This window comes from Cryptomeria japonica, unplaced genomic scaffold (genome assembly GCF_030272615.1).
Source record: "Cryptomeria japonica unplaced genomic scaffold, Sugi_1.0 HiC_scaffold_80, whole genome shotgun sequence".
NCBI classification, from domain to species: Eukaryota; Viridiplantae; Streptophyta; class Pinopsida; order Cupressales; family Cupressaceae; genus Cryptomeria; species Cryptomeria japonica.
Window position 1 is genome coordinate 193,807 of NW_026728902.1, and position 6,387 is coordinate 200,193.

Consider the following 6,387-nt stretch of genomic DNA (forward strand, 5'->3'; position numbering starts at 1 on the left):
GTTATGAGCTTGTCGCAGTGTGTACTTAGCAAACCGCGACCCACGTGCGAATCCACCCCGGCCACCCACCCCCGTCGAGGTGCACACCCTCCCTCGCGAAGTGCGCCCCGTTCGCCAAGTGTGAGCCCTGCCCGGGTGCGCGCACCTTGCTAGGGCGTCGGGTGTGCACCCGGCCCGGCCTACGTGCGTGCACCTGGACGGGGCGTCGTGTGCGTGCAGTGTCCCGTCTGCAACGCGGTGCCCACACACCACCTCGGGCGCAACGACCTGCGCTCACATGTGGGCCGAGTGCACCTTGGTGCATGTTCGGGGCGCCTCGGGTGCACGCTCGATCTTGCCCCGGTGCACCAAGGCGCTCGGTTTGCCCCGGGTGCGCACTTGGTGCAAGGTGGGCACCCAAAATAGGGATCAAGCACCAAAACACAAGTTTCGGGATGCAAAATGGGACCCAAGGACCACAAATGCGTTCCAAGACCCATGATGGGTCCACGAGAACAAAAATGTGTTCCGAGACTTAATAAACAAATATTGGGTTTTAGGAGAAGAAACATGCTCTGATGCCCAAAACGAGAATCGACCCCGAAAAGGCCACAGGCCAAAAGTGGGATGCGAGACAAAAAAAAATGGGACCCGAGGACCAAAATTGGGTTCCCAGGTCGAAGACAGGGCAACCGGACAAGAAACGACCTCTAAGGCTCGAAATGAGTCCCGACGACTAAAACTTGACAAGAAGCACCCATCAGGCACCCAACTCGACACCCATGGGATGCCGACCCACCCGGGCTTCCACCTAGCACACCTTGGCACCCACCCACCCTCGCACCCAACCTCGCACCCAACTTAGCACCTTTGAACCCACATTGGCACTCACCCTGACCCTGGCACCTTGGAACCCACATTGGCACTCACCTTGACCCTGGCACCCACCTTTGCACTCACCTTGGGACCCACCCTGGCTCCCACCTCGGCACCCACCCAGACACCCACCTTGGTTCCTTGGCACCCACCTTGGATCCTTGGCACCCACCCCGACACCCACCTTGGCACGCAACTTGGCTACTTGCCACCCACCTTGGCTCCTTGACGCCCACCCCGACAACCACCCCGTGACCTACCCTGGCTAGGGTTGGTGCACACCCACCCTGGTGCCCACCTTGGCACCCACCCCATGACCCACCTTGGCACGCACCTTAGTACCCACCCCGTTACCCACCCTAGGACCCACCCCGTGACCCACCTTGGCCAGGGTGGGTGCCTTGGTGCGCACAACTTGCCTGGGCTGCACACCAGGGCGGGCTCAAGATGGCACCCGCGTTCCGTTTTTTTCACTATCTTTCAAAACGGAAATTTTAAAATCTCGTTTTTTTTTTTTTTTTGCCTTTTCTGGAAATTAGTGAAGGCAGCGCATCAAAGGTGCGCAATGCTGGTGCGAACCCGGGAGCGCTCCGATGTGTGCTCCAAGGTGCGGCGTGCACGAAGTCCGAGCCCGGCTTGCCCCGGGTGCGCACCTCGCGTGCACCTTCGCCGGGGTGAGCACCTTGGCTGGGTTGCGCGCCCTGGTGCGCACCAAGGAGCGCTCTGAAGTGTGCTCCAAGGTGCGGCGTGCACGAAGTCGGAGCTCGGTTTGCCCCGGGTGTGCACCTCGGGTGCGCACCTCGCGTGCACCTTCGCTGCGGTGGGCACCTTGGCTGGGTTGCGCGCCTTGGTGGGCACCATGCAGTGCACGAAGTCGGAGCCCGGTTTGCCCCGGGCGCGCACCTCCGCCAGGGTGGGCACCTTGGTGCGCACAACTTGCCTGGGCTGCGCACCAGGAAGGGCTCAAGATGGCACCCGCGTTCCGTTTTTTTCACTATCTTTCAGAACGGAAATTTTAAAATATCGTTTTTTTTTGCCTTTTCTGGAAATTAGTGAAGGCAGCGCATCAAAGGTGCGCAACGCTGGTGCGAACCTGGGAGCGCTCCGATGTGTGCTCCAAGGTGCGGCGTGCACGAAGTCGGAGCCCGGTTTGCCCCGGGTGCGCCCTGGTGGGCACCATGGTGCGCACCAAGGAGCGCTCCGAAGTGTGCTCCAAGGTGCGGCCTGCACGAAGTCGGAGCCCGGTTTGCCCCGGGTGTGCACCGCGGGTGGGCACCTTGGTGCGCATGCCTTGCCTGGGCTGCGCACCAGGGCGGGCTCAAGATGGCACCCGCGTTCCGTTTTTTTCACTATCTTTCAAAACGGAAATTTTAAAATCTCATTTTTTTTTGCCTTTTCTGGAAATTAGTGAAGGCAGCGCATCAAAGGTGCGCACCTCGCTGCCCACCACGGTGCGCAACGCCGGTGGGCACCCGGGAGTGCTTCGAAGTGTGCTCCAAGGTGCTGCGTGCACGTTGTCGGAGCCCGGTTTGCCCCGGGTGCGCACCTCGCGTGCACCTTCGTCGGGGTGGGCACCTTGGCTGGGTTTGCCCCGGCTGCGCTCCGAAGCGGGGTTATTGGAGCGCCGCCTCTTTTTTTGTCGGAGCGTTTGGTGGGGTTTCTCGCATTGGCTCTTCCCAGGCCCGGTTGCCACCCTGGCGCGCACGAAGTCGGAAGTAGGGTTAATTGCCCGGGTGCGCACCTTTGCCAGGGTGGGCACCTTACCTGGGCTGTGCACCAGGGCGGGCTCAAGATGGCACCCGCGTTCCGTTTTTTTCACTATCTTTCAAAACGGAAATTTTAAAATCTCCTCTTTTTTTTGCCTTTTCTGGAAATTAGTGAAGGCAGCGCATCAAAGGTGCGCACCTCGCTGCCCACCTTGGTGTGCTCTGAGGTGCGCACCCGGGAGCGCTACGAAGTGTGCTCCAAGGTGCGGCGTGCACGTTGTCGGAGCCCGGTTTGCCCCGGGTGCGCACCTCGCCTGCACCTTGGCCGGGGTGGGCACCCTGGCTGGGTTTGCCCAGGGTGCGCTCCGAAGCGGGGTTACTGGAGCGCCCCCTCTTTTTTTGTCAGAGCGTTTGGTGGGGTTTCTCGCATTGGCTCTTCCCAGGCCCGGTTGTTGGGTGCGCTCCCACCCTGGCGCGCGCGAAGTTGGAAGTTGGGTTAATTGCCCGGGCGCGCACCTTCGCCAGGGTGGGCACCTTGGTGCGCACACCTTGGCTGGGCTGCGCACCAGGGCGGGCTCAAGATGGCACCAGCATTCCCTTTTTCTCACTATCTTTCAAAACGGAAATTTTAAAATCTCGTTTTTTTTTGCCTTTTATGGAAATTAGTGAAGGCATCGCATCAAAGGTGCGCACCTCGCTGCCCACCTTGGTGTGCTCCGAGGTGCCCACCACGGTGCGCTCCGAGGTGCCCACCACGGTGCGCAACGCCGGTGCGAACCCGGGAGCGCCCCGATGTGTGCTCCAAGGTGCGGCGTGCACGAAGCCGGACCCCGGTTTGCCCCGGGTGCGCACCTCGCGTGCACCTTGGTGCGCACACCTTGGCTGGGTTGCGCGGCCTGGTGGGCACCATGGTGCGCACCAAGGAGCGCTCCGAAGTGTGCTCCAAGGTGCGGCGTGCACGAAGTCCTAGCCCGGTTTGCCCCGGGTGCGCACCTTCGCCGCGGTGGGCACCATGGCGTGCACGAAGTCGGAGCCCGGTTTGCCCCGGGTGCGCACCTCGCGTGCACCTTCGCCGGGGTGGGCACCTCGGCTGGGTTGCGCGCCCTGGTGCGCACCAAGGAGCGCTCCGAAGTGTGCTCCAAGGTGCGGCGTGCACGAAGTCGGAGCCCGGTTTGCCCCGGGTGCGCACCTTCGCCGCGGTGGGCACCCTGGTGCGCACCATGGCGTGCACGAAGTCGGAGCCCGGTTTGCCCCGGGTGCGCACCTCGCGTGCACCTTCGGCGGGGTTGCGCGCCCTGGTGCGCACCAAGGAGCGCTCCGAAGTGTGCTCCAAGGTGCGGCGTGCACGAAGTCGGAGCCCGGTTTGCCCCGGGTGCGCACCTCGCGTGCACCTTCGGCGGGGTTGCGCGCCCTGGTGGGCACCATGGTGCGCACCAAGGAGCGCTCCGAAGTGTGCTCCAAGGTGCGGCGTGCACGAAGTCGGAGCCCGGTTTGCCCCGGGTGCGCACCTCGCGTGCACCTTCGCCGCGGTGGGCACCATGGCGTGCACGAAGTCGGAGCCCGGTTTGCCCCGGGTGCGCACCTCGCGTGCACCTTCGCCGGGGTGGGCACCTCGGCTGGGTTGCGCGCCCTGGTGCGCACCAAGGAGCGCTCCGAAGTGTGCTCCAAGGTGCGGCGTGCACGAAGTCGGAGCCCGGTTTGCCCCGGGTGCGCACCTCGCGTGCACCTTCGCCGCGGTGGGCACCATGGCGTGCACGAAGTCGGAGCCCGGTTTGCCCCGGGTGCGCACCCCGCGTGCACCTTCGCCGGGGTGGGCACCTCGGCTGGGTTGCGCGCCCTGGTGCGCACCAAGGAGCGCTCCGAAGTGTGCTCCAAGGTGCGGCGTGCACGAAGTCGGAGCCCGGTTTGCCCCGGGTGCGCACCTCGCGTGCACCTTCGCCGCGGTGGGCACCTTGGCTGGGTTGGGCACCATTGAGCGCTCCGAAGTGTGCTCCAAGGTGCGCACCATGGCCCTCCAAGGTGCGCAGCATGGCGTGCACGAAGTCGGAGCCCGGTTTGCCCCGGGTGCGCACCTCGCGTGCACCTTCGCCAGGGTGGGCACCTCGGTGCGCACACCTTCTCAATGTTTTCTTGCCTTTTCTGGAAATTGGTGAAGGCAGCGCATCAAAGGTGCGCACCTCGGTGTGCTCCGAGGTGCGAACCCGAGAGCGCTCCGAGGTGCCCACGAAGTCGAAAGTCGGGTTAATTGCATTGTTTTCCCCGGGTGCGCTCCGAGGTGCGCAACATCGGTGCGCACCAAGGAGGGCTCCGAAGTGTGCTCCAAGGTGCGCACGATTCGGAGCTCGGTTTGCCCGGGGTGCGCACACCTTGGCTGGGTTGCGCACCCTTTGTGCGCTCCAAGGTGCGCACGAAGTCGGAGCTCGGTTTGCCCCGGGTGCGCACCTTCGCCAGGGTGCGCACCTTGATGCGCACGCCTTGGCTGGGCTGCGCACCTTGGTGGGCGCCATGGTGCGCACCTTTCGTGCGCTCCAAGGTGCGCACGAAGTCGGAGCTCGGTTTGCCCCGGGTGCGCACCTTGGTGGGCGCCATGGTGCACTCCGAGGTGCCCAAGATTGGTGCGCACCAAGGAGCGCTCCGAAGTGCGCTCCAAGGTGCGCAGGTGCGCGCGAAGTCGAAAGTTGGGTTAATTGTCCGGTTTGCCTCGGGTGCGCACCTTGCGTGCACCTTCGCCAGGGTGGGCGCCTTGGTGCGCACACCTTGGCTGGGCTGCGCACCCGGGCGCGCACACCTTGGCACCCGCGTTTCCTTCATTTTAAATTTTTTTTTTTTACAATCTCTCAAGTGGGAAATTCTATAATCTCAACTTTTTTTGCCTTTTCAGGAAACTTTTGAATGGAGCGCATCATTGGTGCGCTCCGAAGTGTGCTCCAAGGTGCGCACCTCTGGTGTGCTCCAAAGCTCTCTCCAGCTGCGTGCACCTGCCCCGGCCGCGCACCCGGCCCCGCCCAGCTTCGCTCACCTGTCCCGGGCGTCTGGTGCGGAACCTTAGAGTAAGAAACATCACCGTGCACCTTGGCCAACGTGCGCGACTCGACCGAGCGCGCACTGGCCGAGGTGCACACCGATTTCACCTGGGTGCGCGCGCAGCACCTCGGGCGCACCGGGGTGCGCGCACAACGCCCGGGTTGCACCGTGGCCTGTGTGCTCGGGGCGCCTCGGGTGCGCGCTCGGTGTCGCCCCCGCGCGCGCGGTAGTGCGGGCAGCGCACCCCGGCCCGGCCCGGCCCCGACGAGAACGCAAACGGGCAAAAGGTTTATTCAAATAGCATTGCGACGCCCGGCGAAAAACTAAGAAAGGGTGCAACACCGGGACTTCCCGGGAGGTCACCCATCCCAGTACTACTCCGGCCCAAGCGCGCTTAACTGCGGAGTTCTGATGGGATCCGGTGCACTAACGCTGGTATGATCGCACCCGTTATGAGCTTGTCGCAGTGTGTACTTAGCAAACCGCGACCCACGTGCGAATCCACCCCGGCCACCCACCCCCGTCGAGGTGCACACCCTCCCTCGCGAAGTGCGCCCCGTTCGCCAAGTGTGAGCCCTGCCCGGGTGCGCGCACCTTGCTAGGGCGTCGGGTGTGCACCCGGCCCGGCCTACGTGCGTGCACCTGGACGGGGCGTCGTGTGCGTGCAGTGTCCCGTCTGCAACGCGGTGCCCACACACCACCTCGGGCGCAACGACCTGCGCTCACATGTGGGCCGAGTGCACCTTGGTGCATGTTCGGGGCGCCTCGGGTGCACGCTCGATCTTGCCCCGGTGCACCAAGG

General features: G+C 63.9%; 1 non-coding gene across 1 annotated transcript; it reads right to left on the reverse strand.

Annotated features, from left to right (window-relative positions):
- Positions 1–5,915: 5,915 nt before the first annotated feature.
- Positions 5,916–6,034, reverse strand: LOC131864231 (5S ribosomal RNA). Its single transcript, XR_009363070.1, has one exon. It is a non-coding gene; the product is annotated as a 5S ribosomal RNA (ribosomal RNA).
- Positions 6,035–6,387: the final 353 nt, after the last annotated feature.